The sequence below is a fragment of the Neodiprion lecontei genome, chromosome 1, assembly GCF_021901455.1.
Source record: "Neodiprion lecontei isolate iyNeoLeco1 chromosome 1, iyNeoLeco1.1, whole genome shotgun sequence".
NCBI lineage: Eukaryota > Metazoa > Arthropoda > Insecta > Hymenoptera > Diprionidae > Neodiprion > Neodiprion lecontei.
The window spans coordinates 37789588-37801952 of record NC_060260.1 but is presented as its reverse complement, the minus strand read 5'-3'; the positions used below and the strand labels follow the sequence as shown (position 1 = coordinate 37801952).

General features: G+C 38.0%; 1 protein-coding gene across 6 annotated transcripts in view; it reads right to left on the bottom strand.

The window, feature by feature from the left end:
• Positions 1-6127, bottom strand: part of LOC107216670 (receptor-type tyrosine-protein phosphatase kappa) — a 104672-nt gene extending 98545 nt beyond the window's left edge. Inside the window, exons 1-3 of one of the 6 annotated variants that reach the window (XM_046746581.1) lie at positions 5743-6127; positions 5640-5676; positions 3527-4151 (exon numbers count right to left, since the gene is read on the bottom strand). The gene's annotated coding sequence lies outside the window, so the exon portion shown is untranslated. Of the gene's footprint in view, positions 1-3526; positions 4152-5639 lie in introns of all 6 variants that reach the window. The other 5 variants (XM_046746584.1, XM_046746580.1, XM_046746579.1 and 2 more) reach the window with 5 other exon arrangements.
• Positions 6128-12365: the final 6238 nt, after the last annotated feature.

Genomic DNA, 12365 nt, shown 5'->3' with positions numbered 1-12365 from the left:
CCGAAGGTTAAATTACGCAAAGCGAAGATTAATGGTGAAAATTCTCCGTTGGCACGCCAATTTCGCCACTCGCCTTTTATTATTTTTCGTTTTCTTTCGCGTTATTTATTTTTATTCCCTTGCACGTCGGCCGCGTTCGCAACTATTTTTGGGAATTTCGTTTTGCATTTTCGCAACCCTGTGTAGAAAAATTTGCGATATTATTCGGCGACGAAAAAAGGGAATCATACGGAGGAGGATGAATATACGCACACAAGTGTGTTTATGGGGGGGAAAGAAATGATGCGAAATAACGGAAGTAACGATCCCCATAACCGGAAAAGGATAATGGGAGTTTGGTTGCCGTGTATTTTTATATACTTGTACTTTTTCCGTCTTACTGATTTTTCCTTTCTGCGCAGATTTTATTTTTTCCGTCGTTTGTGAATTTAAAAAAAAAAATAAATAAATAAAAAAAAAAAAGAAACGAAAGAAATTACCGCGTGGATTGCGAAAGGTTCTGATCAAAAGTCTGATCCAAATTTTCATTCCCCTGGATTATAAAACCGACAGATTTATTTGTTAATTTTTCAATATTCATGCGCGTATTTTGCGAATTATTTGAACGTATTTTTTACCGAGGCGGAAAATAACGGAAAATAAGGCAACAAAATGGAATATCGAATGTCACGATTGTGTTTGTAAAGGGTGTGAATTTTTTTTTTTTTTTCTTTCTCGTTTATAACTTATACATACGTGTACAACAGGTACGTAAATATATCGAACAACGAGTTACAAAGTGTACGTAACAAACGTGTCTGACCGTTGAGCAATGAAAAGAAGAGGAAATGGGAATAAGAAACATCAAATCAAAATCGCAAAGAGCGTTTCTGCGATTCGATCAAGTCTCGACTGGAGAAGAAATAATTCTAACCTTTTCCACTGTGTTTGATCCTGATTTTTTTTTGAGCAACGGACTGCAGGAACGGCAGGTAAAGGAATCATTTCAAGAGATCAATTGAACGGAGTGAATTTGAGTGAAGACAAACAACTTGAAGTGACATCGCTTGAACTTAGACGACATTGTCAGGCTTTTTAAAGTTTTCCAGAAACTTCAGTCAGCCTTTAGTGACTTGGTGCGACTTCTCGTGATTTTAAATTACAGAATCTAACTTAAATTGACTCGTTTTCGTTTCATCGAGTAATTAACAAATTATAAGGCTCCAATTTTCAGTACATGTAGCCAATAAAAAAAATTAATTAAGAATGAATAAAAAAAAAAAAATTAAAAAATAATCGCCTGAAACGATCCGCGTGGAATATTTTTGGAAAAAAAAACAAAAGTCTAACGAACCGAAGTTACCCCATTAAAATTGGCTCCGCGATATTGGAAATCGGGTTTTTCTTCTTCTCGACGCAGTTCTCTGAAAACGGATATATAACGTCTAGACTCTAGGCTCTCTAGCTTTTAGAATCCAGTCACTCGGATGCTGTGTATGTTATATATATATATATACACATACACATAGACGTGCAGATACTCAGGCATTTCAGGTGCCCAGCTCTGGCATATATTCGTGCATAAGGCACGTGTTTAATAATAAGCATAGTTCATGCCAAGCCCGGCTGCTGGCGAAAGCTCGCCAGGCGTAAACCAAGGTGTCACAATTGTCACAACAAAACGTTTTCTTCGCCGGGCTGAATTTATTCATCCGCAATGCTTAAATCTGCCCGCGACACACTTTACTTTTTTAAAAAACGAAATTCCTCGCAAGTTTTGTTCAATAGTGCGACCAAAATTCATCCTAGAATAATACGATGCGTTACGTATAAATATATATATATATATGTATAGCGTAAGGTTGGTCAATTTTTGTTTAGGGAATTTTTTTCGACGTTTTTACTGTAGGTGTTACGGAAAATAACAATCTATGATTTTCTATCGTGACGCCCATCAAGAAGTAAATATTTGAAAATAATAGCATTCTACGTTAGGTGGAAGATCGCGTTCAATTGATTTTTCACTCTTTTTGTTTTTCACATTTTTTTTAATTTGCGAAGAAACACGTTGTAGCAATTTAATTATTATTTCTTTCCTGACATTTACGTTCAGCCCAAAGATCACGATCCGTAACACGATATATCAACCGGACATCTTATTTTCCTAAATTAAAAGTTCATATTAAATTACAACTATTTTGCGAGATTGAATTAATAATGAAAATATCGTCAGATACGCTTCTCAAATATCAACTGGAAACTTGATATTACAATCGTGTGTCCTCTTTGTGACGTGAATCGATATTATGATTGATGTGATCGATAGAACAACAATTTTATTCGCGACACTTCGTAAATTGAAAAAGAAAAAAATTCGTAAAAGTGAAAATCAACTGAGCGCGATCTTCTATGTAACGTAGAACGCTCATCTTTTGCCAGAAGCTTTTTATTTTAACCGTAACAATCTTTTAAAGGGGTGCCATTTTTATGAAACACCCTGACATGTGTCCATGTATTACACAGTATGGATGAAAAAATGGTAAAAGAAAAATTAATGACCAGACGAAAGGTAAATAGCTGTGACTAAGGCGTCTAAATTCTACGGTCAAGTACAATTTAGTTAAACAACAAGCTCGTCGATTATACAAGATATAATATTTAAAAAATACGAGTATCAAATATTGAAAAAAAAACCTTTTCGCGATTAATCATCAAAGCGAAGTTACATCATTGCATCTGCATTGTTGCATCATTCTTTCCTTCTTTTTTGTCAAACACGAACGATTCGTACAATTTGATCACGTAACTTGTATCGTTAGCTCGTATTCTTTTTCAAATAAATTCTTTCACGAATTTCCTCCGATGAATTTTTCCCCTTTTCAATTAGTATCTCGGTTGATCAGAAGAACGTTGTGTGACGATTAATTGTCAACGGTAATAATAAACGGCCTCGCGCATCGTTTGAAAAACAAAAACGATCTGTTCACAAATCAAATGTGAACTTGATCGGAAAAAAAAAAAAAAAACAAAATGTATAAACTACGAAATATTTACATTTACGAATATAAATCTGTCGAAAATTATCAAGAAATGAACGTTTTTTATTTTACTATACAAATTTCAGTTTCTTTTTACGATGAAAAAAAAAATGCTATGAACTTAAATTTCACTTTGCAAGCCCTGATTTTCGGCTTTTTTTCGTGAATCTAATTGATTTTACACGGTCTTAAAAATCGAAAAATCAAGAAACACGAATGGAATCGCAGACTTCGCGTGCACTTTTACGACTCGACCGTTGCATATTTTCCCAGTTATACACTTGTTTATACGTATACGTAGCCAGGAGATTACGGGCGAAGCTTAACAATTTGGAATGGCACAGCATTCCTTCTCATTGCAAGCTCGTTTCGAAAGAAAATATAAAAACAGAATACACCCAGATTTCCGTTGCAATGCAGCGATATTTTAACACCATACAGTGCTTTCGTTTTTTTTTTTTTTGTTTTTATTCCGCTCTGTTTCGTTGTTTCAAAAAAGCTTTACTCACTTTTTCGGCGACGAACTTGATCCTCCCAAATCTGCACTGGATTATATGCACTGTTTGTTGTAATATTCACTTTCCTTTCGCCGATCTCTGGACCCAACAGCCGGACGAATAACGTACAACAATATCACTTAGATTTCAATTTTTTAAGCGCCAGAGGAACGTTGAAACTATTTAAAAAAAAAAAATTGTATTTCACTTTTTATTTTAATGTACGTTTAATTTTCTTTCTTCCTTTCTTTCTTTCTTTTGTTTTTTTAGTCAGATTATAACAATGGCAAGTGAATGGAAATAATATTTTACGATTGTTCACCAATGTATTATTATTAATATTATTGTTGTTATTATTATTACGATTTATCAATACGCGAACACGTGTAGCGTATGAAAACGAAACTGCGAAGAGGACGTGAAAATGTCCGTACGAGTAATTGATAATATACCAAACACACTCCGATAGCTTTCACACAAACTTTTTACAATTCAATTTTTATCTTGAAAACAATGTATCAATCAGCGCTGATACTGGATACGATATTACAAGTTATACTGTTCGGTTCTCATTGTACGAAATATCAAGAAGTCCGTGTGTCGGGCATCCTTTCTCTTTATCCTTTCAATCGACTAGCTATTATTCGTAAAACATATGCATGTTAATAATACAACGCAATAATCATTCCAAAATTCGCAGCTGGGAAATGAGAAAAAAAAAACCAAAACGTCAATATTTCGTCTCACTGAAATCACGCGGGCGAATTTATTGTATCCGATAAGTTTGACATACTCGAATAAGTTGAAAGTCGTAATTTTATTAAAAAAATCTCGTAAATTTTTTCCCCGTGACAAAGATGCTCACTATGCACGAAGTGTCGGATGAAAAATCGTGAAAAATTTTCAATACCACGCGCTCTATATAACCCTGCATCGTGTAATATACTCTGATTAAGCGTAAATGTATCGGGAAGAACAAACTTGATCTACATAAGACGGGGCGAAGAAAAGATAATAAACACATCTCGCGGTTCAGGCGATGAGTCATCTCATCGATATATAATCGAAAAACGACCGATGGTCATGGTTCTTCTCTTCTTTTTTAAATTCATCCGCGTAAGTATGAATGAACCGGTGAATGGAACGTCGGATTTGTTTTTCGACTGCGTGACCTGGTTCTTATACATTTCAAACTGTGTGTATCTTAAACGGTTTCTTTTCTCTCTCTTGTCGTTTCTCGGTGGTAATAGTTTTCTTTTTTTTTTTTTTTTTTTCCATTTCTTTGGTTCAAACTTCTTCTTCTCTCATTTTCATTAAGCTCAGAAACGACTGCTGGCTGTTTTTTTTTCCTCTCTCTCTCTCTCTGTCTCGTTTTTTTTTTCTTTTTCGCAGACGAGAATAGCCATGGGATTTTATTGCATCGCAATTATTTTATTCCCCGAGATTCTCACCCGACTTTTCATGGCTAATGAAAAAATAATCACTGACACGGGGGAAGAGATTCGGACTTAACGAATCTCATTTTTCAATTCTTCGGTTGTCGACGAATCGTCGCAGCTTGTAAAACGAAAGTGAAAGATCGATCATAACACAGCGATGTGAGCCGGTTTTGGTTTCGAAAAAAAGTTTTTGAAAAATATTTCGTATCGTGACTACGAAGAGGAAAATTTAGAAGAATGATTTTTCTCCTGCTGCGGATATTACAAGCATGGTAAAAAAAAATATTCGATGATATCTAACCCGAACAAAGTATTCGTTTGGTTGATATCTCGACGAGAAAAAAAGAAACCCAAATTCCTTCTATATTCGGCATGTGTACGAAAGCTACTTTTCCGAAGATATTTGAAACTCGGGAGGGAAAAAAAAAAAAAAAAAAAAGAAAAGGAACCGAGTCGACAATCAAAAAGAAATTTCAACAAACCTAAACAGCTTCGGTAATTGTATCACCGAGTTTGAGGGAAAAAAAAAATATCTACATATACTTTCTCTGCAGAATGTGCAATTTACAATACAAAAAAAAACTGCGCTGTAGTGGATTCTGAATGAGATCGATGAAAAAGTTGATAATCGGACAAGTGATATTATAACTATAGTTTTTGCAGGTGGATGCCGAAGAAAATTTTACCATCGAATTACGGTCTAAAATCGGCGGTACACTTAAACTATAATTTAATATTGTAATTAGGTATTTATTTTTCATTAATCGAACAGGTAAACAAATATATTACAAATAAAACCCAGCGGCACAATTCACTGCACAGCTATGCGACGCACCCTGCGATTCCCGTTGGGATAAGTGAAAGTAAAAAAGAAAAAGAGAAACGACAGTCGTAACGTCGGGGTGAAAAATCGTGGAAGATGGAAGAAAGGGGGGGGAGGGGTGAGGGGGTGGTGGGTGGACGAGGAGAGGATCGGAAAAAAGATCGTGCGAAAGGTGGAAAAAAAAGTATGTCTCGAAAGGTGAGGTTTGATTTTAGAGGGGATGGAGGAAAATTAAAACAAGGGTTGAAAGTTAAGGGCGACTCTCGGACCGCGCGGGGTTTTCCACTTCTTGTATCAGGGATTTTGCGGGTTCGAAATGCGGCGCGTGCGGTCGGCTTCGACGCTGTTGTCCGCCGTGAGGCTGGCTTCGAACTGGCTTCGGAGATTCGAGCTTGCAGGCGTTCACCGCCGCGGCGAACGAAGTGTGAGTGAGGGTGCGGGGCGGCGGCGTCGCGACGCCGGACACTTTGCGAGGGCGTGGCACGGCGCCGCCGCCGACAACGACGACGACGACGACGACTCTTCTTATCCGGGGGTCGACGACGTGCCCCCGTGCCCGAGGGTGCAAGCTCGGTCAGGGGACGAATCGCAAGCTCGAAATCGGCGAGGAGAGAATAAATCGTGATTCGGATTACATTTTTCGGATCTGGTTAGCGTAGGATGTTAATAATTGCCGGTGTCGACGACGAGAGAAGCATTTTTTCTCAACGATTCGGAATTTGATCGTCGGACAGAGTTGGATGGGCCAAAGGTTGTGTTAGATTGCAGCGATGGCCACTGAGCCATTAATTTGGTCCGAAAAAATAATCGAACACGACTCGATTGAATCGGTAAATATTAATTAGTTTTTTGAAACGGTGCATGAGAAGATCAAATTTTTAAATTCTTAGTTCCGGTTACCGCTCGGTCCTTAACTATTTTCATTTTTTACCACGATCGAAAAATATAGTTCTAGGTAGAAAATGAAAATTAGTTTTCTAGCTCTTACCGGAAAGTCTGGTATCCGTTACTATTCTTTCTCATTACGATCACTGTTGCTATATTTTCTTGCAACCGTTGCGAAAATTTAATGCTTGTGCAAGAATAAATTGACGTTAATGCCTTGTTTAACTAAAAAAGTAGAGTAAACCCCACAAACTGATTTCGCGTTGCAATTGCCAAAAAAGAATCGACGATAGCGCAAAATGGTTAGGCGTACATCGTTTTTCGTAATTCCAACAATGTTGAAACAGTTTTTTTAACGATGCCTGTTTTACTGAACTTTTCTCGTTACTGTAACGAATGAAATTTTTCTCAGTATGTCGTCTTAATAGCGGAAAGGTTTTTGATAATTTATAGTTTCATGCAAAATATCTCTCAATATAAGGTGAAAATATTCATTTATCTTTCACTTATTATGTGAAATAGGTTCTTCGTAAGTAAGACAATGATAATAACTTATACTTTACCTATTCAAGAAAAAAATAATCGAGTTTGAAAAATAATCGACTTGATCGAAAATGGCTTGTTTTTCGTCATTCTTATTAGACTGACATAAAATAGTGTCATATTGATACGAAAAAATATTCCATAGAGGTTCGCACCGCATTTTTTTTGTTTTTCTTTAAAGTGTCAAGTTCTCGACTATTACATTTTCATTTGCCACCATAGCAATGACGTATAATTATTAATTAGTTTTTTTTTCGAATAATACAGCGAGCATCAAATTAAAAATATATAAAATAATAAAGATTTTTCTAAAATCCCCAAACTCATTATCAATAGCTCAAAAGTCATTCCAACTTGAGTTACGGAATGGTGATTTCTTCATTGTTCAAAACTGTGAACAAGATTTTTTTTTTTGTTTTTATGTAGTTTCCAACACACGATGTCAAAGTTTCTCGACAAGTTTCGCAGAAAAAATTCTTTTCGCAAAGATTTTCAGTTCATTTTTGTAAAAACGATGACGAGAATCAACCGCTTTTGAGTTATGCTAAACAACGTCGAGCTCTGGAAGCTAAGCTTTTAAGAAGGTGGATGACTTTCGGATGCTGATAATAATGGCGCGAATGTTTAGTGAATACCACCCACGCCAAAGGTGATACACGTGCACGTTCCGACTGTTGGATTATTTAATTTCATTTAATTTAACCGATTCTACGCACTTCGGATGGAGCGCATTTCTTTAGAGTTTCATTTAAATTACCGCGATGAATTGTTGCTTGAGGCATAAAACGAGTTCTATCAAAAGACAAGAGGATGCCTGCTCGTGACTTTTGAGGAAATTTAAAACCCTCGCACGAGAAGTCGGTAGGTAAGGGATGAGAAAATCCCCGTTTCCCTCGGACTTATAGAATTCCGCAAACACGGTGAAAGGAGTAGTGATTGACAAGCTTTCCAGCAGAAACCTTCCCCGCTGTATTATATTATCTATCGGGCATTCCACGCCAAATCCAACAGAGTCTGATCCTCGCCTCTTGAATTTTGTCCGCGATTTTGTAAATTGTCGTTCAACTCTAAAAGGCACTCTATTTTTTTTCGTTAAATTCTTGCGAGTAATTTAGTTTTATTTGTGATTTTTGAAAATCAACATGTCTTTGGGCGCCATTTTTAAATCTGAAAAATATCGGATCAGATATCAAAACTTTTAATCCTAAGCCCGCCTAAAGTGCCTCACATAGATCTCGTATCGAAACTTGTGTATTACGAATTTATAGAAGACTAGAAAACCAGGAATCTTGTATTTATATATTTTTACATAACGCGAGAATGTTTCACGCGTTTTTCAATGCGTGTTTTCCGTACAAAAATTACCCGTTTCTACGACGGTCGAGTGAGTCTGCGAATGCGCATGCGCGGAGCACAGAAAATACTACTTTTAAGTACTAGGAGTTAAAGGTGGTATTTTCCGCACTTCGCGCATGCGCTGTCGCGAACGAATCTGACATTACGCAACCCTAACCTCAATTTCGTGCTTCGTGAAAAAACGCGTAACGTACTCTTTTTATATAAAGAAACGTCTGCAACAAGGAGGCAACGGTCTTTTCGCCTCGCGTATTCGCAATATTCATCTTCGGCTCGCCTACGACTCGTATTGCAACCTTACGCTTGGCCCGAAAAGACCGAGTTTGCCTCTTTGTTACACAGTATACTGTATATACCACAGAAGACTATTAATTTCTTCGTGCAAGGAACTCGCGAATATCACGACAGGGCAACCGGATGGCGCAAAAACCAATCGCCTGATTACTTTGAGCGGGGTTCGCAAGGCTGAACTGTTCCATTTCAGTATATATATTATATATACATGTATCAGGCCGCTTATCGGACATTAAACTCGATTAATTTCCCCGGGGATGAAGTATTCCCGGAAAATTACATCACGTAGTAATATCTCGAAATGTGTAAACAGATCGGATCTGCTGCGCAGGGATTAGAGGGCGAGTATCGAATAAACGAGGCGGAATTTGGCGCAGGTCGGGAATGCCAATAGTCTGCAGAATTCATGCCGACAAGGTCAAGCCGCAGAATCTCTCTCTCTTTCTCTTTCTCTCTCAAAGCAGCTGGAAACTGGGGTCAGAGATCCGTGCTGAAAATTAGCGGAGAAAAAAATTAAATCCGTTTAAGGATACGTCGGGGCTTCCGGTTAACTGCAATATTGCGTAACGCGTAGTTGCTTGTATCAGAGGCGAAAGGAGAAGCCAACCTCGAAATTGTCGAGGCGAACACGACGATCGGTATAAAAAAAATTCTTATCCTACGACAAATCTACCGCTTTAGATCCCTTCAACCTTTTTACCCCCCCCCACCACGCAAGGATCTACCCGGTTATCAGCTCTGCGGAGAGTCTCCGATGATGAGCCTCGGCAGCAGATCAAGCGATACGGACAAAAAGATTACCGAATCTGATTTTGTTACACATCAAGGGCTCGCCGGTCTCGAGGCCAAAAGTTACGAAGAACTGGTTCAAAAATCCGCTCATCTTTTTTTTACCTACCAGACAAAAATCGTTCTAGCTGCGACTGTTTTTCCGGATCGAATGTCACATATTTTCACTTCCATCGTGATCTATCCCTGTAAATTGAAACGAATGAAACTACGAATGAATTGCCTATAATTTAACAGATGACTCAACAATTCACGTATAATCACAGAAGTGATTGATTTAGGTACAATTCAAAGGCAATTAAACAAGATAAGAGTAAGCTCAAATTGGTATGATATCAGCTATATATACATACCAATATATATATATATATAATATAAGATATAATTATATACCTACAATCGTACCGACGATGATTTCGGTGATAAAACTCCTGTCAACCTCACTGCAACATTCACTACCCAACTGTATTAAATATATTCTTGCAAACAATTCGCAAGCTTTTTGTTTTTTCGGGAATTCCTTAGCGCCGAATTACCCGGAGCATCTACCCTGCTCTGACTCACATCTGGACCCTGAGTAAAAAGGGGGGGGGACGAAAAAAGGATGAAAGGTTGACTCTCGTGAGCGTCCGCAAGCCGGGCGACGAGATGATCTTTAGCCTGCTCGGCCCTCCCGGACCTCGCCGACCCTCTCAGGGCCTATTTATAAGCGCCAGGGTCACCTTCTAACCTTGTCCGAGACGGTGCGCGCGGCATGTCACCTCACCGTCCAACGTGGTGCCCCGTGAGTCGATCCAATTGGGTCAAACGACGCCGAAGACATTACGCGCGCCTCGGGTGATCTGTAACACCTTGTGTTATACGCGGCGGGGGTAACCGCATGGACGGCAAGCAACCTTGCGGGGGAAAACGTGGTTTTGCACTAAATTTTTGCGATTTTACTTCATTCTTTTTTTTTTTTTTATTTTTTTATTTTTTCCTTCTTTATCGTTTCCCAGGAATGAAGAATAGATTTTCGTAATTATGATCAGAGTTTCATTCGCATGCCTTCGCGATCGGTTCGCGTCAGCTGTTCGGAATCTGGTAATCCCAGAGATTTGAAACAAGGCTGGCTTACAAACGTACTCGGATCGACTTCTAGTGCGCGTGTTTCTCGTTAAAAAGCAAAGATTCTGACCAAATTTCACGCCGTTTGGAGCAATATTAACGAAGATATCACATAAAAGGCTGCTAAATATGGATAAATCCGAAATCTTCGTTGTGATATGATTGCTAAACATTTTAGGGGGTCCCAGCTCGAGGAATAAGTTTTCTCTTTTCATAACTCACTTGTGTCACTCTAATTGACGTAATTTGAGCAGAAAATACGACACTTGATATTTGGTCATGCCTCCCAGTCTCGAGTAGAATGAGAAACAAAAAAAAAAAAAAAAGGCTCTGTTTACGCGGTTGAAAAATTTATACCCCGATACGTGTGACGGTTCCCGGGATATAATCGAAGGTTTTCAGCGTGCGTGGATGATAAATATTGTATAATATAATACGCAGGGGATCCAATATCAAGGGAGTTTGATGGCATGTACGTATAACGTAAATTTGAGGAAACATGTATTTAATTTCGGTTAATTTCGGCCCCTCCGTACACATATTCTCGCCTACGGCGTGTATAAACGAAAAAGCACGGAATATGTGTGTTTATAATTACCCAGCACGCATTTCTATAAGCCTCATTGGGCGCAACCGCAATACGAATTCAGGGAAAATCGCGTGTTCGCTTTTTGATACCTCCAGCTTATTTCGTGCGTTTTATGATGATCGATGGTTCGCGATGCAGGCTATCAGAATTATATCGCGTGCGCATGGACGGTTCACGAGCGTATTATGCAAATTCGGGAAGACGAGCATTTAACTCCGGAGTAATTCGTTCCGCGATCATGTGTACAGCGATCGATCATTCCTGGGGAATTTCTACGTCGCTGTTTGCACTGGACGCGTTAGGACTTTGTTTTGGCCAAAAATCAATAATTTTTACTAATTTTATTACGAGATATTCGAGCTCTAAGTTTTCGTCAAATCATTGTACTTGTAAACTATGAGGACGCCTTTGAAAAGACATGACTAGAAAATACTGGAATTGTAAACGGAAGCTTAAATATCGGTGCTTTCTTTCAAATTGCTTCAGTATGGTCAAAAATATGGTGGATTCGATCGATATCACTGTAAGACAGCTCATTTTATTCACAAGATTATTTTGTACAAATTCATTGAAATACTTTTTATCCTGAGGTTTGTATCGTTGAATATTTAATTTTGTAACATTGCACGGGTATTGATTGTGATCAAAAAACGGTATTATAATATTGAATTGTTTGCTGGATAATAGAGAATCTGTTTCAGCAGCTTTGTGAAAAATAGTCTTCTGAGTAAAATGAATCGTGACAGAGTGAAATCGGACGAATCTACTAACGACTTGGAGCGGTTTGAAACAAAGCATCGACATCTAAGCTTTTGTTTATAAATTCAGTGTTTTCCATTTTTCTTTTGATTTGATATCTTATGATATTAGTTTGCAAATGTAAAAATTTCATAATTATTCAATCCACGACTATTTCGTAATAGAACGAATAAAGAGTATCGATTTTTCACCAACCAACATCCCTAATTCTACATTCCAACCTCGTCCTTTACATCATTTAGTCTCTGTTAAAATCATAACACCACA